Genomic DNA, 23,128 nt, shown 5'->3' with positions numbered 1-23,128 from the left:
CTGCGAGCGGCAGTTGGAGGAGGCCGAGGATCGGAATCCCACGCGGGCCCACAGCACAACGGCCGGCGCGCTAGGTAAGTGCAGGTCGGGGGCTTGCACCCGCAGGAAGCCTCCGACCTGAATTTCTGGGCCTTTATATCAACAACCCCATGAAACACATTGCATGTTGGCACCACAAATATGAGGTACTGACAACATAAACCTGAAGTGACCGAGGTTTATCATCATATCTGAACCCTGCAGTAATACTAACGCTTGTCTACTTTCTACTTTCTGATGTGAGGCAATATAAGTTCGGGCATATATTATCCCAGTTGTAAATTCAAACTAATTTAATCAACAGATGACCTGGTGTAGACTATAAAAATGTTTCTCTTCAATGTTAATGAACCATAGCCATCAATCTCCATCAATGATTCTACAACAGACCCAGACATGAGGTGAGGAAAAAAAAACCCCAGTGGTGGAGAGCTTTGGGAACCGCAGGTCCAAAGTCACCTTTTTTTTTCCTGCCAAGCACGCTACGCTCGAAATTATTCACCAATGCCGCATCTTAAACCAGTAGATAAATTGAATTGTTTTTTTTTGTCAGGCCCTGCGTTCTGTGAGAGTTTCCTTCTGTCTGACTTGACATGGAATGAAAGGTTCACAGCAAAACACTTGTAATGCGCGCTAATGCTTTGTTGCAGGCACAGGATCTTCAGCTCACTTCCCCCCCCCCCCCGCTATCCCTGATCTGACTAACCCACAACTGTCAGCTGTCTTCATCGTGACTTAAACAGGCCTTTGTAAACAGTTATCACAGCAAAGACACATCAGGTTGATGCATCTCGTACATATAAATCTGCAGCGGCAAATGTGTTGCGATGTCTTAGAACATTGCACTTTCACTTCTGGGATTAGGCAGTGTGGTATGTTAAGACAACTGGCGTTTCATCTCGGGAGCCTGGCTTTGAATTGACTCCAGGCAGATGGGATGAAAACCTTCCCTATCTGGTGGCAGATGGCATTTTCTCCGCTAAAGCCTGCAATCCTTTATTCAATCCCTGTGTAGAGTACATTAAATGTTAATATAGTATATAATTTGAAAAAAAAAATAACTCACGCTTTATAACGTTTTTAATAATACATTAAATATTAGGCTTCAAAGCATTTCCTGAAGTCTACCCTTTCAAAAAGCTCGACCGTGTTAACTGTTTGGGCACCCGTCCCTCCAGTGAGATGGGCATCGGCTGGTGAAAGTTCAAGTAACAGCAGAAAATGCTGGAAAAACTCAGCAGGCCAGGCAACATCCGTGGAGAGAAAATAGAGTCGACGTTTCGGGGCAAACCCTTTGTCAAGACTGGAAAAGCACAGGAAATGAAATAGATTAAGAGGCCAGGCTGGGAGAGAACAAAAGAGAAGTGAAGAGACATTAAGAGGTATTCAAAACGAGACGAGATGGTGATAGGACTAGTGGAGACAAAAGACGGCTCTAGATTAGGTGTGAAATGCGCTGGCTGAATGGGAGACAGCTGCCATGTGGGAGAGAGAAAAAAAGAGAAACAAAAAAAAGAGGGGGGAAAGGGCCATAACAAAGGTGTGGATAAAAAATATAAGTAAAAATGTAATAGGGGCCGAGGTTATGATCTGAAATTGTTGAACTCGATATTGAGTCCGGAAGGCTGTAAAGTGCCTAATCGGAAGATGAGGTGCTGTTCCTCGAGCTTGCGCAATTTCAAGTGCCCGTTAGAGACCCCACACCCACCGCTCCCCCGGTCCGCCACCGCCCGTATCGCGCCCCCACTGAAGTTGAATTTCACTCACCACCGCCCCCCTCCACCACCCACCATCTTGTTTCAGCAGTGGTTTCTTCAATGGGGTGTAAGAAAAAAAATGCATCTTTCCGTCTAGGAAGCACCTGAAGGCTTGGTCACTTCAATGATACAACCAAATCAGCCTGCAAGAGCCTGAGAAAAGAAAGAAAGACTTGCATTTATGTAGCGCCTTTCACGACCACAGGATGTCCCAAAGCGCTTTACAGCCAATGAAGCACTTTTGAAGTGTGGTCACTTTTGTAATGCAGGAAAGGCGGCAACCAATTTACACACAGCAAGCTCCCACAAACAGCAATGTGATAATGACCAGATCATGGCCTAGAAATTGAGTGGGGTTAGCGCCTAATTAGAGGCGCTAGAGGGCCTTGCGCCGGAATTATAGCCGCTTCGGAAATTGATTTGGGCCCTACCATCGGCGTTAGCCGGTAGCGCTGCGCCGGCACCGATGACGTCATCGGTGTGCGCAGCGTCCCGGTTGCCGTGGTAACGCGGCCGGACGCCGAAATTCAGTTGCGGCCGCCTCGCCCGTGGCAGCCGCAACCAACGATTTTTCAAAAGTTTCTTGCTGGACTTAGCGCCGGCGCATTAAGGTGGCGCGGCGGCCGGCCGCTTTCCCGGCGGCCGCCTGCCCGCACCTCCCTCCCCGGACTCCTCCACCACCCCCCCGCGGCACAGATGTGTGTGGGCCTCGAGCCTGGCACTTCTCCGAGGTGCCGGGCTCATTTTTCGTGCGATTCCACCGGCCAGCGGTCGGCTGCAGGCAGCTCCTCCTTAACAGAAGGAGGAGGCCTGCAGTACCCCAGCCTGCCACACCGCATCGGGTGCCGCAGCGGGGGATTAGCGCCGCAATCCTGCATTCAGCGCCCATTGCGAGGCGCTGACACCCTCCATTAGCGCCCGCAGCCGTCTGGGCGCGGCGCAGCTGAATTTTTGGCGGGCCCAGCGGCAATTAACGCTGGCGCTAAATTTCGGGCGCTACAGCCCTGGCGGAGGCAAACTCAATTTCTAGGCCCATCTGTTTTTAAGTGATGTATATTGAGGGATAAATATTGGCCAGGACACCGGGGAGAACTCCTTTGCTATTCTTTGAAATAGTGCCATGGCATCTTTTACTTCCACCTGCGAGGGCAGACAGGGCCTCGGTTTAATATCTCATCCAAAAGATAGCACCTCCGACAGTGCAGCACTCCCTCATCACTGCACTGGAGTGTCAGCCTAGATTTTTGTGCTCAAAACCCTGGAGTGGGTCTAGAACCCACAAACTTCTGACTCAGAGGCAAGGATGCTACCCACTTTTTAAAAATATTTATTGAACATTAAAAACATTTACAACATTGTGATCATTCCATTGTATCATACAAATCCATTCCGCCGCTCTGCACAGCCATTCCTCCACCCACATATTAACATCAAAACCTGAAGTTTAATTTGTCTCCCGTAAACATATACTAATCTATTATATTTTAAAAATTGATCAGTAATCGTGGCCGCGATTTTGCCGGCGCTCAGGGGGCGTGTTTGGAGGCGGGTCATGTAGTAAAATTGCAAAAAATGACGGCGGGTTCCAATCCTGCTGTCAACCTGCCTCCGTGCAACTTTGCCAAAGGTGGGCTCCCCGACTCCTGTTTGGCCCTGAAGGCAGTTAACTGCTTGTTAACTACCTGGATAATGCCATTTTGACAGCCGTTTTACATTTTACCACATTTTCAGCGTGTTCCAAGTCATTCCCAAACCACGCCAGCTGATTGTGGTGGGTTCACAAGTGGTTACATAGAAACATAGAAACTAGGAGCAGGAGTAGGCCATTCGGCCCTTCGAGCCTGCTCCGCCATTCAACGAGATCATGGCGGATCATCCAAACCCTAGCACCCGGTCCCTACACCGACAGCCATCCCACCCAAGCCCAATCCCCGTAACCCCACGTATTTAATCCCCCCTAACACTAAGGGTCAATTTTTTTTATCATGGCCAATCAACCTAACCCACACATCTTTGGACTGTGGGAGGAAACCGGAGCACCCGGAGGAAACCCACGCAAACACGGGGAGAATGTGCAAACTCCACACAGACAGTCACCCGAGGCCGGATTTGAACCCGGGTCCCTGGCGCTGTGAGGCAACAGTGCTAACCACTATGCCACCGTGCTTCCTGACACCTGCAGCTCCAGCATAAAAACGAAGCTTTCAACAAGGATCAGTTGCAGGTGGCAGAACTTTGTTTTTTCAGGTCTTGGGAAACTTTTTGCAGGTCTACTGATCTTGGAAGAGGTGAGGCTGAGATCCCTCTCCACTGTGACCTCCTGGGAAAACCCTCTCCCCACATTGACTGAGCACTTCTTCAACTGAGATATCGACCAGCAGCATGGGAACCTTTTATTTCCTTTCATCCTGGTCCTCAGGTTCGGAGGAAGAGCAGCCGCAGCAGCAGCAGAACCAGGCACAACAGCAGCACCAACAGGAGCGCCAACCTGCTGCTCACCCACCTGATGCTGCACAGGGCAGAGGGCGAAAGCGCAGGACTGCACGTCGCCACAGGAGGTACCCCAACACAGGGTTTACAGGCCGAGGATGAGCTTCCTCAACATGACTGAGCAGCAGTGCCAAAGGAGGCTGAGACTTTCGCGAGAGGTAGTTGGTGACATCTGCGCAATGCTGCACCAACACCTGGAGCCCAGAGGAGCGGGTGGACACCCCTTACCAGTGGCAGTCAAAGTCACCACCGCCCTCAATTATTTTGCTTCAGGCTCCTTCCAGGGATCATCAGCAGACATCAGCATCATCTCCCAGTCGGCTGCACACACTTGCATCACGCAGGTAACTGATGCCCTCTTTGCCGAGGCACATAACTACATCCACTTCTTGACGGATCAAGTAAGTGCAACCGCGCATGCGGTTGGCTTTGCAAATATGGCAGGCTTGGCAAGTGTGCAGGTCGTCGTAGACAGCACACATATGGCCCTTAGGGCACCCCATCACAACCCAGCTGTTTTTGTCAACCGCAAGGGCTTCCACTCCCTCAACGTGCAGCTGGTGTGTAACCACGGGAAGGACATTTTGCATGTTTGCACGAAGTACCCTGGCCATTGTCATGAATCGTTCATCCTGTGGCAGTCTAGTGCGCCTCCACTCTTCAATTCGCCAAACCAACTTTCCGGGTGGCTACTTGGAGACAAGGTCTATTCCCTGAAGACGTGGCTGATGATGCCATTGAGGAGGCCATCGAACGAAGCTGAGGAGCGCTACAATACCAGCCACATTTTGACCAGATCCATCATCGAGCAAACTATCAACTTGCTGAAGATACGATTCAGATGCCTTGACAGATCAGGTGGAGCTCTAAAGTATTCAGCAGCCAGGGTCTCCAGAATCATCGTGGTCTGCTGTGCACTGCACAACATTGCACAGCATCGTGGCTTGCAGCTGCCTGAGGAATAAATGGCTCAGCGCATAGCCTCCTCAGATCAGGAGGAGGAGGAAGACCTTGCGGAGGCAGGTGCACCAGTTCCAGCAGCACACGAGCACATTGCTGCCTGTGATGCAAGGGATGCACAAATCTTTGCCAGATTCACTTAAGTAGATGAATCAAACAAATGTGGCTTGCACCTTCTTAACGCAGCACACTCAATGTACAAGGACCTGTGGGTTCCTATCACACTGGTCACCATCAGTATAAATGCAAGTTGCCCTGAGCCCTCAATGTGGAACTTCCATTTCCGAGATCACATAGGCCAGAACTTCAACTGTTTGCCATCACTTCTGTTTAATCCATTCACAAAAGGATGACAATGTCAAAAATTAAAGACAACAGAACAGAACAGAACACTCAAGTGACTACCCTTGTGACTAATTGTGCTTTATCTTCCTCTTACACGTGCTTCTACGTGGTGTTTCCCCTGTGGCTTCAGCAGATGTGGAGGCACCTTGCTCGCTCTCATGCTGCGCCTGCTTTGACACCTTTGGTGGGCGTCCTCTCGGTTTGCGAGCCTGTGAGGGCTCGGCAACAGTCTGCTCCTCCTGCATCTGTGCAGGGGCTGAGACGCCCATCTCCGTTGGGTGAGGACTCTGGTGGGGCTCTGACCTAGGGCTACTCAGTGGCATGGGCGTGTGAGTGCTTGGAGAGGAGCCCCCACTTCCTTGTTGCCTGCCACCAACATCCCTCTCATGGGTCAGCTCCATTTCAGTGCTAGCAAGTGGCTTGACAGCACCTTGCTGCACATCAGGGGGGCCATGAGGACCTGTATCTGCGCTGGCAGTCCTACTCAAAAGGACTTCCATGAAGCTGTGGTTTCTCTGCTCAATAGCATTCCATTGCTCCTCCAGAGATGTCAGTCTATTCTGAACATTCACCATGATTTCCTGACTCTGGCAACTTATTTCCTCCATGGACGTAGCCAGCCTTTCCATGGAGGTTGCCATCCTTTCCGTGGTGGTGCGTTCATGTGACATTGCTTCCACACAGGCACTACTCATGTTAGACATGGACTCCTCCATCCTCTCCACACTCGCAGTAACCCTGGAGACAAAACCTGCCAGAGACTCCTGCACCTCTTTCTGGATGGACCCAGAGGCACAGGGTCCACATGCAGCTGAGCAGAGCTGGGAGTGTCCTGCACCCTCCGACGAGGATTCTTCACTGCTGTCCCTGCCTCCACCATCTGCTGAAGCTCACCTGTGATCTGTGATACACCAGGTGACACTACTCTATCTCCTGAACGTCCCACCGAGTTGTGAGTGCCTGCGCTGGTGCTGGGTGTGCTGCTGGGTTCTGCTGACACTGCGCCCTCAGATGTTGCAGGTTCCACTGAGGAGTCTTCCGGCTCAGCCTCTTCCTCCTGGACAGTGGGGAGGGGGGCTATCAATGGTCCTGTGAGAGAGTAAAGGCATGAGTTAGACATGTGATATTAATGTAGCATGCACATGGAATAGCAATGTAAATGAAAGAGATGCAGATCTATTCTGTCACCAGCTTGCTCTGCTGCGCCCGTCTGACCGTCCCCCACTTCCAGATCCTCATCACCTCCGATTATTTCGAGTGCCACCTCCTCAGCGTTGGTGAGATGGGCAATTGAAGCTGGCCCTCCCCCTGTCCTAGCTGTTTCCCTCTAACTGTGGGCTCTCTTTTGCTCAAATGAGGGACACAAGTGGAGTTTGAGTGAGAATGATGGAGTGAGTGTAGAGAGTCCAGAGCACAGATGTTTAGAAGGAGACAAAGATGGAGTGAGGTGCTAATACCAGGGGCCCTCCTTGTGCGTTGTTAGTTGTTGGCATTGCATAACAGTGACAGGGAGTGTGAGGGCAGCATAGTCGAATAGTTAAGTGATTGTGTACATAGAGAGAGAGGGAATGGTGAAGGGTGCAAGGGATGTAAGGGTAAAGTGGGATGTGGAGGAGTAGGTTGACAATGCAGAGTGCTGGTGATGAGAGGAGATGGGGAGCAGATTGAGGGTCATGGTGATGTTATACTCAGTTTCCCTGAGCGGACCAGGTCATTGAACCTTTTTCGGCACTGCACCCAGGTTCGACTGCACATCGATCTCGAGCTGACCTCCTGTGCAATTTGCAGCCTCACAGCTTTGTTCTGCTGTGGTGGCTTCTTCCTCCCAGAGGATGGGAAGAGTACCTCCTTTTGACCTCTGACTCCCTCCACAAGAGCATGGAGGGAGTCATCAGCAAAGCGTGGTGCGCCCTTCGCCCTTGAGATTGCCATGCCAGCAGTAGTCAGCAGAGTAGCCAATCCAGAAGCAAAAAATGAGAGAATGAACCAAGGCTGCACGGGCCCCTTAAATGCAGCTGGTTCACAGAAGTCAGCAGAGGCGCATTCCAGACCCAAAACACTAATTGGCCAGGGGAACGCACGCACAGGGACTCAATTGCCCAATTAGGGCAACAGCGTAATTTTTTACCAGTTGAAAGCATCGGCGGGATCGGAACCTGCCGACCACCTGACCTGCACCCACCCCGCCACCAATGAAAACATTGCAGCCCATGGCTCCAACTAAGGGAAGTGTGCCTGATAATCCCCCCATCATTTAATCTCCAGACCTTCCCTCCTCTCATGCTCCTTCCTAACTTTTCGGGCAGCTGTTGCTTTCTCCTGCAGCCTCCGGCTCTTTCTCACCTCCTGTTTGAAACTTCCCTGCTGTTTCAGCCTTTTCCTTACATTAGCTTTGGGCCGAGGAGCAGCCCCTTCTTCCTCCTTCTGCCCCTCACTAACCTTTCCCTTACCACACGATGCCACCCCACCCCCCACTTCCATGTCTCTCTCCCCCTCTGACACCTCATTCGTGAGCTATTCTGTAACCTCCCCGTCAGATACATAATGTCCCTTAGAGAGTCTTGCTGCTATCACGGTTTCTCCAACAGCGCCATTCCCTTCGGCCTCATCCCCACTGCTGACCCTTGCTCCCCGTTTCTTCTCTCTCTGGGACAATGGCACATCTGCACCTATCTTGCTCCCTGCTGGCGTCTTTGTCTCCCCACTCCTGTCTTGCTGCCCCTTTAAGACTCCTACCTCTTGCACCCTCTCCTTGTCTTGCCCCTCCAGCTCCCTGAGATGTCCGACTCCCTGTCTTTCTTTGGAGTACTTACACTTACCCGACACCCCGCCCCTGCCTCCTCTCCCCTCACGGACACCAGATTCTTTAGGGCGAGTCAAGCTGTATTATGGCTCGACTCTGCCCTTGACCCATGCCGCTCGCTGCTGTCTTTGTCCTTTTCCACCGTACTTGGTGTGTTTTCCACCATCTCCATCCTGTTCTCTGCTCCGCAATTTTCTGCTTCTTCCTGCGCTCTTTTCTCCTTCCATTCACCAGCTGTGTCCTTCGCCTGCTCCGCTCCTTCAGCTGCTCCACTCACATCTCCTGCTCCTTCTCCTTCTCCCATCTCCTCGTCATTCAAGGGGCTTCCTTCTGCCGCACACTTACCGTGGATGGGGCCTTTGATACACTCCCCACAGCTCTCCGCCTTGCAGCTCCGAGCTATGTGTCCAGACTCGCCGCAGTTATAACAGTACAAGTCTGGACAGCTTCTTACAAGATGGTTGTGTCCAAGACAATAATAACAAACCTTCATTTGGTTATCATGCAGTACCCAGAAGTACTGCACTCCTTCCATTGTCTCGAATTTCATGCTATATGGCAATGACTTCTCCCCCTCTGGGAACTGCACCTTTACATACCGGGTACATCTTACATCTTTCCATTATAAAAGATGTAATAGCAGAGCACTTGGAAAGCAGTGACTGGATCGGACAAAGTCAACATGGATTTACAAAAGGTAAATCATGCTTGACTAATCTACTGGAATTTTTTGAGGATGTAACTGGTAAAATAGATAAGGGAGAACCAGTGGATGTGGTGTATTTGGACTTTCAGAAGGCTTTCGATAAGGTCCCGCATAAGAGATTAGCGTGCAAAATTAAGGCACATGGGATTGGGGGCAAGGTATTGACTTGGATAGAGAACTGGTTGGCGGACAGAAAGCAAAGAGTTGGAATAAACGGGTCGTTTTCCGAGTGGCAGGCAGTGACTAGTGGGGTGCCGCAAGGATCGGTCCTAGGACCCCAGCTGTTCACAATATATATTAATGATCTGGACGAGGGAATTGGATGTAATAGCTCCAAATTTGCAGATGACACAAAGCTGGGGGGGAGGGTATGCTGTGAGGAGGATGTCGTGAAACTCCAGCACGATTTGGACAGGTTGGGTGATTGGGCAGAAACATGGCAAATGCACTATAATGTGGATAAATGTGAGGTTATCCACTTTGGTGGCAAAAACAGGAAGGCAGATTATTATTTGAATGGTAATAGTTTGGGAGAAGGGGAAGTGCAAAGAGACCTGGGTGTTCTTGTACACCAGTCGCTGAAGGTAAGCATGCAGGTGCAGCAGGCGGTTAAGAAGGCAAATGGTATGTTGGCCTTCATAGCAAGAGGGTTCGAGTACAAGAACAAGGATGTCTTGCTACAGTTGTACAGGGCCTTGGTGAGACCACACCTTGAGTATTGTGTGCAGTTTTGGTCGCCTTACCTGAGGAAGGACGTTCTTGCCATGGAAGGAGTGCAGCGAAGATTCACCAGGCTGATACCTGGGATGGCAGGAATGACGTATGAGGAGAGATTGGGTCGATTGGGCTTATACTCACTGGAGTTTAGAAGATTGAGAGAGGATCTCATCGAAACCTATAAAATTCTGTCAGGCCTGGACAGACTAGATACAGGAAGGATGTTTCTGATGGCCGGGGAGTCCAGAACCAGGGGTCATAGTCTAAGGATAAGGGGTAAGCCATTTAGGACTGAAATGAGGAGGAATTTCTTCACCCAGAGAGTGGTGAACCTGTGGAATTCTCTGCCACAGAGGGCGGTGGAGGCCAGTTCATTAAGTATATTCAAGAAAGAGTTGGATATATTTCTTAAGGCTAAAGGGATCAAGGGATATGGGGAGAAGGCAGGGACCGGGTACTGAATTTGGATGATCAGCCATGATCTCATTGAATGGCGGAGCAGGCTCGAAGGGCCGAATGGCCTACTCCTGCTCCTATCTTCTATGTATCTATGTATCTATGTACCCATCTGCTACATGCTTTCCTGGATAGTATCTCCTCTTTATTGCTGAGCAAATGTTAATGTCCCACGACTCCAACTTTTTGTTAGCACATCGTCCTCAATATAAACCGGCAGCTTTAAGAATGAAACCACCACCTCTTCAGAATATAGCAGAGATACCTCCAAGAACTTATCTCCAACCTTCAAACTCAGTAAAAGTCTTTTCACCTCCTCTCGGCCACTGACCGTCACCTCGAACACAACATTCAGCTTTGGTCAGCAGGCAAAGCAGCTTCCCTCGCCACAGTCCACATGAACCACCTGGATAATATCCCTAGCTCGTATCTCCTTATCGTCGTACTGAACCACCACCATGTTTTCTTTTACAAACCTCCTGGGGTCCTGGCCCAAATCTTTAGGTGTTTTCTTCTCCCTTCCCCCAACATTTTCTCCCCTGATTAAATTCATCCTGGGAGCATTGTCCTCTGAGGGGCCCGGCACTCTGGACCCCTGAGCAGCGTTCTGGCTGCTGTTTAAGGACCAACAAGGCCATAAAACCTGAAAAAAAAACCTCAAAACCCATCACCAACTTTTGTCAAACTCGCTCCAACTCCCTGCAACAATCAAGCACCCAGCAGCACCTGCTCACTCCTAGCCCCTCCCACCTAGAGAGTGCTACCCACTGGGCCACTGGCTGACACCGGCGGTGCTGTCATTGCCTGAAAGAAAACACTGCCTTGAAGGAAAAGGTTAACTTTGCCCCGTTGGACATTACATTTGGACATTTAAAATTTAAACCGCAAAGGCGCCAATGTGCTGGAACTTCGAGACAGGCTTTTGGTTCTCAAAGCAATTTTGGTTCTCAAAACAACTGACTTGGAAAAGCAGTGCTGAGTTAGTCAGAAAGCCTTGAAAAAGACAACCAAAGAGCACCTGGGTTCACACGGTGGAAAGGCTGTACCTGGGTTCACACAGTGGAAAGGCTGTACCTGGGTTCACACAGTGGAAAGGCTGTACCTGGGTTCACACAGTGGAAAGGCTGTACCTGGGTTCACACAGTGGAAAGGCTGTACCTGGGTTCACACAGTGAAAAGGCTGTACCTGGGTTCACACAGTGAAAAGGCTGTACCTGGGTTCACACAGTGGAAAGGCTGTACCTGGGTTCACACAGTGAAAAGGCTGTACCTGGGTTCACAAGGTGGAAATGCTGTACCTGGGCTCACACGGTGGAAAGGCTGTACCTGGGCTCATACCGTGGAAAGGCTGTACCTGGGCTCACACAGTGGAAAGGCTGTACCTGGGCTCACACAGTGGAAGGGCTGTACCTGGGCTCACATGTTTTTGAGTGGCCCAACCAACCATCCATCATTAATGAATCCAGCGGAGTGGCCAAAATGGGACTTCTCTTGACTTTAATGCACACCGCAACTGGCAAAAATCATATAAAACAGGACATTGTGGCAGGGTCTTTATCGCAGTCGGAAGGAGCCTGAAGAAGCTTCGACTGGAGGAAAGATTGTAGGGGGTTTCTCTTGCTTGCTCTGGTCTCCTGCCAGGCTTCTTGCAATAATTACCCGTGAGTGGTTCGACCCACTCGCCCCTACGGTTCTAGACCTTGGACTTAGGTGCAGGGAGCTGTAGTGCAGAAAAACTCAATAGACCAGGTCGAATAGCACGAAATGGATGCCTTTATTGAACAGTTTGCAGCATTATAAAATACATGTCACAAGCATGCACACATCTATAAACTTAACTCTATGGAAATGGGGAACACACGGCACATCGTAAAAGGGGTAACACATTACAACTACCCTTAACCCCCTCCCCTAGACCTAACTAAGTTTCGATTTGAGGAACTCGGGATCATGCTCACCACTTTAAGAATTGCGAAAAGGGGTTTGCAGCCTTTCGACACAGCTTTCCGTCGTCACGTGGGTTTGGAAGGTTCTGGCGCAGCTTGTTTTCCTCTTGGTTCTCCAGCGATGAGCGCTCGCCGATGTGATGTTGAGACACTGGAGTACCGGGCCCTGAGTGTCTTCTTCTCCGGCCTGGGTCGTCGATCTCCCGATGGTCTTCCCCGGGGCGGGACGCTGGTCCCAAAAAGCTTTCTTTATTCAGTCATAATTGTCCTTCTGATTTGAAGCAGAGCTGGAGTACAGGGTGTCTTCTTCTTCGGCCTGGGTCGTCGATGATCTCCCGACAAAAGTACCCGGGCCACCCTCGTCGTCTTCCCGTCGTGGCCGGGCCTTGCCTGCCCGAGCACCGAACACGTTCCGAACCGAAATGCTGCGTGAAGGTTTCTGATGGTCTTGAAGCGTTTTTCCGAAGTACCGTAAAAGTTCCGAAGCGGTTCCGAAGCGCACTGAGTGTCCTGATGGACCTTTTCAATCCACAGTTATACCTTTTTGGAACATTCTTATCTCCCGCCAAATCATAGTCCTGTCTTTGTAATAATTTTGGCGGGCAGAACTCTCTGCAGGGGTGTTTTGTCTTCATAACGGGAGTCGGTGACAGCTTAACTGGCCTTCCTGGGCCGATAATGTCTTTGCTTTGTCACCGTAACTGGGTTTGTATATTGATCGGTCTGGAGATTGCCCTGGATGGCTGTTAAACGGCTTCTCTTTGTATAGTAAATGGGTTAAAATGTTCGTTCAATTGTCTGCCCATTTCTTGATGGGTCTCATCCTGCTACCCAAATCTGTCCTGTACTTATAATCTAATCAATATGTATACTCAGTTCCATGAGTTTCGGCTTCCCGAAACTGGTTTTCACGGGCTTTAATGTCCTCCATCCACAAGCCTGTCTGGCTTGCAGTAACAGAAATTCAAATGGTCCCAGAAGCTGGTCACGAGGTCCGGCGGGCATTTTGTGTGCCCTTTTTATCAAAGGTTTCTCTGTACAAGCTTCTTGTGGTCAATAAAGCTGTTTTATTAACCCTAATTTCCTGCGTGATTATTTAATGAAAATTTCGCGAATTCTACAAGATTTCCAGGAACAAAAAGAAACTTCAAGTTCTACGAGACAGCTGATCACTCTTCTGCCTTGATGCTGAGAGCCTTGGTTTAAAAGGTCGTATGCATCTATTGACTTGCTTGATGCTTGATGCTGTGCGCAATATTTCAGTCATTAAAGGTAAATTTGATTAATTGATATATAGAGTAGTGTGACTCTCATTGGCTGGCGATTGGTCAGGTCCACAAATCGCTGCATTCCCTACAGCCTTCAAGGCTATTTTCCAGCCAAGATTTGATGAAGTGGAACCTCACACTAAAACAAGTAACTGCAGTGTTTAAAAACCAAAAACACCCCAGAAAAGGAATTGGCCCAGATGATCCGATCCCTACGGGTGTGTACGCGTTGTGTACTCACCCGTAGGGACATCAGAAATGCCGGTTTCAGGCATGCACAGCGCATGCGCTGGAAAACGGCATTTCCGATCTGTCAAGAAATCTCTTGACAGTTCAGATGCCTGCCCTGGAGAAGGGCCTTTGCGGGCGGGGAGTTCCGCTTTCTGGAGACTCTCGCCCGCTGAAAACCCTTATAATCCCTGTGCCTGGTAAAAGCATAGGCGTAAGGCCTGCTTTTACCAGGTAAGAGTTGAAAAAAACGTTTTTAAAATAAATTTCACTCTTTTATAATTTAAAAATACTTTAATAATGGTAAGTTTATTTTTAGCTCCGTAAAATTTTTAAATTATTTTTTCCAAAAAATGAAATTTTTGTTTAAAATATTTAATTTATTGTAATTTCAACCCATTTTAAAACTGAGATTTTTTTTAAAGTTTATTTAATGTTTTGAAGTGTTTTTGGGGTGATCTTCATTAATATATTTGACAGGTCTATCTGTCAAGTATGAAGGGAGATTCCCTTCTTTGATTGGCTCCCCATGGCCCACGTGACCCCAGGGATGCTTGCGAACCACCTGCGCCTCTGGGATACGCGGGCCCTGCGCATTTCGAATTTGGAGAGGCCCAGCATCGGAAGTATACGCACCTCGGGAGCCCTCAGGTAAGTGCGTAGATTTTTTTCAGATCGGAGGCCTCTGCACGCGGGAAGCCTCCGATCGGAAAATACAACCCGTTATAAAATATTATTTGTAATTAAGTAAAAGTTGAAACAGTGAAAAAGTAGAAGACAAAGAGAATGGAGAAGGTAATATGAAGTAAAAGAAAAACTTATATTTAGTTTGTGCTTAATCATGTCTTTCAGAAGTGTTTCCCAGCACTTCCCAACCAATGAATGACTTTGCCTACATATTAAGTGTCACTGCTTTTCAAATAGGGCAGACATTTTGCACATAATGCAATGGGATGCATGACCAATTCACCTGTTTGTGGTCACATTGGTTGAAGGAAAAATGTCGGGCAATGTTCCCGCTAAGGTGTGTGCACCTGTGGCCGCGCAATAATCTGAAAGGTCCCGCGCAGGTCGCTCACCGACTTTTATATCGTAAATATCGCGCATGCACAGAAACTTAAAGGGACCGCGCATTAAAAGAAACAGACCATGTAGAGCAAGGGAAGTAAAAAAGACTTGTATTTATATAGCGCCTTTCACAACCTCAGGACGTCCCATGCGCTTTACAGCCAATTAAGTACTTTTCAAAGTGTAGTCACTGTTGTAATGTAGGAAACGCGGCAGCCAATTTGCGCACAGCAAGCTCCCACAAACAGCAATGCGATAATTACCAGATAATCTGTCTTAGTGATGATGATTGAGGGATAAATATTGGCCAGGATACCAGGGATAACTCCCCTGCTCTTCTTCAGAATAGTGGCCATGGGACCTTATACATTCACCTGAGAGAGCAGATGGGGTCTCGGTTTAATGTCTCCTCCGAAAGACGGCACCTCCGACAGTGCAGCGCTCCCTCAGTACTGCACTGAGAGTGTCAGCCGAGATTTTTGTGCCCACGTCTCTGGAGTGGGACTCAAGCCCACAACCTTCTAACTCGGAGGCGAGCTGCAGCTGTCAGGGAACATTGATGTCAGGCCAACACACTGGGGAAGAACTCCTTGCTCGCCTTCGAATCAGTATCATTAAGGTACACCCAAACCACTGGAACTGGTAGGCGGGGCCTCGGTTTGTCATCTCATCCAACGCATGGCACCTTTGACAACATCGCACTCTTTCATTACTGCACTGAAGTGTCAACCCAGGCTGTGTGCATGGATCCTGAAGAGGAGTTGGAATCCTCAACCTTCTGAGGTAACAGTGCCAGTGAGTGAGTCAAGCTAACAAATCAAAGACGGAGGGCAGACAATTTTTTTTAGAGCTTCGTATTAAAAATGCAGTTACATTTGTAAAATATTAATCTTATAGTCAAAGAGCTGCTCTTGGCATTTTGAGAAGCATTATTACTGTAATGCAAGAGTTGAGCATCAGTTATGCTAAAACTCAACTCAAACAGGCAGCACTGAAGTCCCTGAAGGAACCAGTTTAATATTCAACGGATGGTAAACACGGATAGAAAAAGAAGGCAGGCAAACAGAAAGAGTTTCCCAGGGAAAAGTTCAACAAAAGTTCCGACAGCAAGCAAAATGAGTTTGGGCGGCTGTGACCCGATTTCAAACAGACAACAGCCCAAAGCACAACACTTCCCTTGTTCCTGCACTGTAATGAAGAAATCTGAGAAGTGCTCAGAATTTCTGGCTTCACTTACTTAAAAATCAGACAGTGTCGCCCCGATTTTTAACCCGGAGCTGGAAGCAAGCGCCAAAGCTGGCGACGGACATTCTAACACCTGCCACCTCCCCCCACCCCCGGAGCATGAAACCAGTGACATTTTAACTCCCGGGCTTCATTCTGCCTGTTACAGTGGTTCGGGTCTACCTTAAATCCAATAGGGAATTCAGGATAAACTTAAGAACACAAGAACATAAGAATTAAGAGCAGGAGTCGGCCGCACGGACCGTCGAGCCTGCTCCGGCACTCAATAATATCACGGCTGATCTTCGATCTCAACGCCACTTTCCCGCCCGATCCCCACTTGCAAACCCAGCAAGTGGTGAGAATGTGGACCTCGCTACCACAGGGAGTAGTTGAGGCGAATAGCAGAGAGGCATTTAAGGGGAAGCTAGATAGCAAACCGTGGCTGCAGCGTGTACCGTCTACAAGATGCTTTGCAGCAACTCACCAAGGCTTCTTCGGCAGCACCTCCCAAACCCGCGACCTCTTCCACCTAGAAGGACAAGGGCAGCAGGCGCATGGGAACACCACCACTTCCAAGTTCCCCTCCAAGTCACACAACATCCTGACTTGGAAGTATAACGCCGATCCTTCATAGTTTTTAAAAAATTCTTTTATGGGATGTGGGCGTCACTGGAAAGGCCGGCATTTATTGCCCATCCTTAATTGCCCTTGAGAAGGTGGTGGTGAGCCACCTTCTTGAACTGCTGCAGTCCGTGTGGTGAGGGTACTCCCACAGTGCTGTTAGGGAGGGAGTTCCAGGATATTGACCTAGCGACGATGAAGGAACGGCCGATATACTTCCAAGTCAGGATGGTGCGTGACTTGGAGGGGGACTTGAAGCTGGTGGTTCTCCCATGCGCCTGCTGTCCTTGCCCTGCCAGAGTTCCTACTGTGCAAGGTGGGGGGTGGGGATTGGTTTTAAATATTCCTCCTAGTCTTTTGATCAGAAGGTTACATGGATTCTTTCTTTGATCCCTTTGTTCAAAAAGACGCACATCGATTTGAATGTTTGATAGAGTCACATGATGCAGTCCAACCTTTCAGGATATGCAACATTCTATCGCATCTACTTCTCTACTGTCGCTTCTCAAAATGTGTGAAACATTTTACTTCTGTTTAGAAATTTGACATGAAGAGGTTAATGGAGGGTTTGAATGAAAAGCAGGAGTTTGAAACAGCGAAAGTTCCTTCTTAAATTTGAAGCTTAATTAGAACGGCTGTTACACTGCCGGCTTGAGGGATCTGACATGGTGTGACATAACATGATGTGACGTAACGTGACATAACATGATGTGACATGGCAAAACATGATGTGACGTAATGTGGCATAACATGATGTGGTGTGGCAAAACATGATGTGACACGACGCGGCATAACATGATGTGACGTGCTGCGCCGTGATGTGAACTAACGTGACGAGCCATGCTATATGATATGATATAATGAAGTGACACAGAAGGTTCTACAACAAGATAAAGCTAACTGATTTCACTGAACCAGAAATTATAACTTAGCATAATAAGTTTACAATGGTTAAAATTAAATCCAAATACGGACTTTCTCATTGTATTGTATTTTCAGCATTTGTCAATATTGTGCTGCTGATTGCAATTTAATTGTAAATAAATATATTCCTGGCTATAGACTACAAACCTTCGATCTGTGTAGAATGTCTACCATTTCGATAGGACATCGCTAGTGTGGTATGAGGGTAACTGTCCATGAGCAGTTTACTCGAGTGGATAATCGCTGGTCCCATGGGAAAGGCCCTCCTCAAGGGCGGAGGCGAGAAAGATTTACAGAAACAAATCATTGAGAAAGAAGACCATCTGTAAACGTCCACAATTATAATCAGAGGGAATAGCAATGCTCACAAAAGGCAATAGAAAACTCATAGCTTTAACTTGCCTTCTTGTTAGATTAAGGTTTGCTGATGTGCGCAATCAATGCAATATCATTGAAGGCCTGCGCTTTTGTGCTTCCTCTGGTTTGTGCTCTCAGTGAATTTGGAGTGATCTCATTGAATGCAATGATGAAAAATAATGCCATGAATTTCTGACAGGGCCCACTTTCTGTTATTCCCTCAGATGGTGCCAGAGGAACTTTCCACAAACCGGCCATGAAGAAGATTTAAATGAATGGCCCACATAAGCAGCGCCGATTTGATAGAAGTAGGACTCACTGTATGGACAATAACAAAATGTCTGACACAGGAAGCAAGCCACGCAAATAAGTAAGGTGTCAGATGTGGCTCAGTGGGTAGCACTCTTACCTCTGCCACTAGACGGTTGTGGGTTCAAATCCCCAGTCCAGAGGCTTGAGCACCAAAATTCAGGCTGACATTCCATGTGCAGTGCTGAGGGAGGGCTGCACTGTCAGAGGTGTTGTCTTTCAGAGGAGATGTTAAACTGGGGTTTCTCAGGTTTGAACATAAAAGGTCCCAGGGCACTATTTCAAAGATGAGCAGGGGAGATTTCCCCTGTGTCCTGACTCTCTCAGCCAACATCACTGAACATGTTGGTTATTATCTCATTGCTGTGTGTGTGGGACCTTGCTGTTGCATTTCCAACATTATGACAGTGACTAAACACTGGCATGGTCCTGTTGGCTTTGGGACGACCCGAGATCGTAAAGGTGCCAGATAAAGGCAAGTCCTTCTTTTTTTTTCTTGTTTAAAGTGGAAAGATTAAGGCTCTTTCAGAAGACTCTCATCTCTCCAGGCAGTTCACGACGTGAATCTTACAGCAAGAAGTTTGAAAAACAATTCTGAAAAATTAGATAAAAATCAAGGAAATCCAAGTCTGATTTTAAAAGCTATAGATTATAGGAGAAATGCAGGACAGAGGGAAGAAAACAATTCCAGCCTTAAGGTCCTAGCAAAGAATGCGTTAGAGTAGGAAGGGGGTGAAACCGGTCTTCGACAGTAGTGCGATATGGGCTCAATAGTGAATTGGACACTCGGACTCCGCCCAAATTTATTTTCCATAGATGGGCTTGGTTTTAAACAGGCTGGCAATCCGCTATGAGCTCGTCTCACGCTGCTGCTGAAGACCAACTTCATTCTCAACGGCTGTGAAGTGAGGCCTCATGGAAACATAAGAAACAGAAAACATAGAAACATAGAAAAATAGGAGCTGGAGTCGTCCATTCGAGCCTGCTCCGCCATTCAATATGATCACGGCTGATCCTCTATCTCAATACCATATTCCCGCTCTCTCCCCATACCCGCTTGATACCTTTTGTGTGTAGAATAGGAGCAGGAGTAGGCCATTCGGCCGCTCGGGCCTGCTCCGCCATTCAATAAGACCATGGTTGATCTTCTGCATTGATATACCTATCAATTTATCCAATGAAAAGCGACGAGTTAAGAAAGTAACTATAGGTTTTTATTGGCTAAATAACAGAGCCCACCCTCGTGGGTGATCGGACCCAACAAGGAGGAATACCAGCCAGTCGAACACCTTTATACCTGGGCAGGTAGGTGGAGCCGTGGGTGGAGTCAGCAGTGGTCAGCCCAGGTATAACAGCGTGACAAGAGGCGACCTCGTATAGTGATACAACAGTGTGAACAGTGATAACCATAGAGTAACGATATAACAGTGATAACTATAGTGTAACGATAGTGAACGATAAAAGTGGTTTACCACATTCACCCCTTGTTTAGATTTGAGTCCGGCGGGGTGAAGTGTACTACCAGTTCTGGTATGTCAGTCTGTCCGGAGGCCTCGTAAGCCTTTCTGATCGTCGCAGCGGCGGTGTTGCATTATCCGGTGTTAATGCTGGGGTCTGCGTGGTCGGCGAAGGCTCGTGGGGTTCCGGCATGCCGTCTACCTCGGGTGGCATTGGGGGGGTGGTGGGGCGGGGATAACGGTGGTGTCTTAGGAGTGCCCGAGGGTGCGAGGTCTCGTAAGGAGACTGTGTCCTCCCGCCCGTCTGGGTATGCCACATAGGCGTACTGGGGGTTGGCGTGCAGGAGGTTCACCTTCTCGACCAGGGGGTCCATTTTATGGGCCCTCACATGCTTTCGCAGCAGGACGGGCCCCGGAGAGGTCAGCCAGGTTGGTAGCGTGGTTCCAGTAGTCGACTTCCTGGGGAAAACAAACATTCGTTCATGGGGGGTGGCGTTAATGGCAGTGCACAGTAGCGACCGGATGGAATGCAGCGCTGCCGGGAGGACTTCCTGCCAGCGGGAAGTTGGGAGGCCCTTAGACTTTAAGGCTAAGAGGACGGCCTTCCATACCGTCGCGTTCTCTCTTTCCACCTGCCCGTTCCCTCGGGGGTTGTAGCTGGTGGTCCTGCTTGCAGCAATACCTCTCGCTAGTAGGAACTGACGGAGTTCCTCGCTCATGAAGGAGGAGCCCCGGTCACTATGTATATAGTTTGGGAACCCAAACAAGGCGAAGAGGTCGTTCAGGCATTTAATGACCGTGGTACTGGTCATGTCTGGGCAGGGGAAGGCAAAGGGGAAACGGGAGTACTCATCAACAATGTTGAGGAAGTACACATTGCGGTCAGAGGACGGGAGGGGCCCCTTAAAGTCGATGCTCAGGCGCTCGAAGGGGCGGGTGGCCTTGATCAGGCTTGCTCTGTCCGGCCTAAAGAAGTGCGGTTTGCACTCGGCACAGGTCTGGCAGTTCGTGGTCATGGTCCTGACCTCCTCGATGGAGTAGGGCAGGTTGCGGGCCTTAATGAAGTGGTAAAGTCTGGTGACTCCGGGGTGGCAGAGGTCATTGTGGAGGGTCTGAAGTCTATCAATTTGCGCGCTGGTGCATGTAATTCGTGAAAGAGCATCAGGGGGTTCGTTCAGCTTACCTGGCCGGTACAAGATATCATAATCATAGGTGGAGAGCTCGATTCTCCACCTCAAGATCTTGTCATTCTTGATTTTGCCCCTCAGCTTGTTATTAAACATAAAAGCGACCGAACGCTGGTCGGTGAGGAGGGTAAATCGTTTGCCTGCCAGGTAATGCCTCCAGCGTCGTACCGCCTCCACAATCGCCTGGGCCTCCTTCTCGACCGACGAGTGTCGGATCTCAGGGCCCTGTAGGGTCCTTGAGAAGAAGGCCACCGGTCTCCCCTCCTGGTTAAGGGTAGCGGCTAGGGCGAAGTCGGATGCATCGCTCTCCACTTGGAAGGGGATGGACTCATCCACTGCATGCATTGTGGCCTTGGCAATGTCTCCCTTCATGAGGGAGAAGGCTGCGCACGCTTCCTCCGTAAGGGGGAAGGATGTGGACTTCATGAGGGGTCTGGCTTTGTCCGCATAATTGGGCACCCATTGGGCATAGTAGGCGAAGAGCCCCAGGGTTCTCTTTAGTGCCTTTGGACAGTGGGGGAGGGGTAGCTCCATGAGGGGGCGCATTCTTTCGGGGTCGGGGCCGATGACTCCGTTCTCTACTACACAGCCGAGGATGGCAAGGCGCGAGGTGTTAAACACACATTTCTCCTTATTGTAGGTAAGGTTCAGCCGTTGGGCCGTACGGAGGAATCTCTCCAGATTAACATCATGGTCCTGCCGGTCGCGGCCGCAGATGGTGACATTATCTAGGTAGGGGAACGTGGCGTGCAGCCCGTTCTGGTCAACCATCCGGTCCATCTCCCTTTGGAAGACCGAAACCCCGTTGGTGACGCCGAAGGGGACCCTAAGGAAGTGGTAGAGGCGGCCATTCGCCTCGAAGGCGGTATACTGGCGGTCCTCAGGGCGGATAGGGAGTTGGTGGTAGGCCGACTTAAGGTCGATGGTCGAGAATACTCGGTATTGTGCGATCTGATTGACCATATCAGATATGCGGGGAAGGGGGTATGCGTCCAGCTGGGTGTACCTGTTTATGGTCTGGCTGTAGTCGATGACCAGGTGGTTTTTATTGCCGGTCTTAACGACCACGACCTGGGCACGCCAGGGGCTGGTGCTCCCCTCGATGATGCCCTCCTTCAGGAGACGCTGCACCTCGGAGCTAATGAAAGCTCTGTCCCCGGCGCTGTACCGCCTGCTCTTGGTAGCGACGGGTTTGCAGTCGGGGGTGAGGTTGGCGAACAGGGAAGGTGGCGGGACCATGAGGGTGGATAGGCCGCAGGTGTTATGCGGTGGGCGGTTTAAAATCTGTTGGTTGTCGACTGTGAGTGGGGGGAGGGGTCCGCCGTATGCTAGCGTGACGCTTTGGAGGTGGGATTGGAAGTCTAGACCTAGTAGGACGGCAGCGCATAGCTGGGGCAGGACGAGGAGTTTAAAATTTTTATACTCCGTGCCCTTAACCGACAGGGTCACAACACAGTAGCCGCTGATGTCTGTGGCGTGGGACCTCGATGCCATCGAGATCCGGTTGCGCGTTGGCCGGACCGTGAGGGAGTAGTGGCTCACCGTGTCTGGGTGGATGAAACTCTCCGTGCTTCCGCTGTCGAACAGGCAGGTCGTGGCGTGGCCGTTTACTTTGATGTCCATCATGGACTTGGACAGGTGGTGCGGGCGGGCTTGGTCCAGTGTGATGGAGGCTAGTGTATAGCTGAGCGAGTTGCTGTCGTCTGCGGGTGAGGCGGTGGTCGGGTCTGGAGGCACGGTGGCGGTCGAGCGTGGTGGGCAAAATGGCGGCGCCCACGAGGTTGGACAAAATGGCGGAGAAGATGGCTGCCTCCACAACTCACATGAGGCACTGCTGGTGTCGGTTGCCTGGATCAAAGATGGCCGCCCCATGACTCACATGTGGGGATGCTGGCCTCTGTGGCCTTGATGGAAGATGGCCGCCCCCACAGCTCGCATGAGGCACTGTTGGCCTCTGTTGATCTCCCTCTGCAGGCCTTTGCAAAGTGGCCTTTCTTCAGGCAGCTCGAGCAGGTCGCGTTTCTGGCTGGGCAGCGCGCCCTCGTGTGTTTCGCCTGGCCGCAGAAGAAGCAGCCGGCGGCCCGATCGCGGGGGTCCGATGTCGCAGCCGGTACCGGGGGTGGCGGTCCCGATCGGGTCCGGGACGTCGACGCTGAGGTAGGTCCCAGGGGGGGTGCTGCGGGGGGTATTGCGGTCGGGGTCGGTCCCGAGTCCCAGGGTCGCAAATTACAGTACCTGGAATACGCCTCGAGGTCCCGATGGG

Source organism: Somniosus microcephalus, chromosome 8 (genome assembly GCF_052327205.1).
Source record: "Somniosus microcephalus isolate GS21.2 chromosome 8, FLI_Smic_1.0, whole genome shotgun sequence".
In the NCBI taxonomy this organism is placed as follows: domain Eukaryota; kingdom Metazoa; phylum Chordata; class Chondrichthyes; order Squaliformes; family Somniosidae; genus Somniosus; species Somniosus microcephalus.
This window is presented reverse-complemented; position numbering follows the sequence as displayed.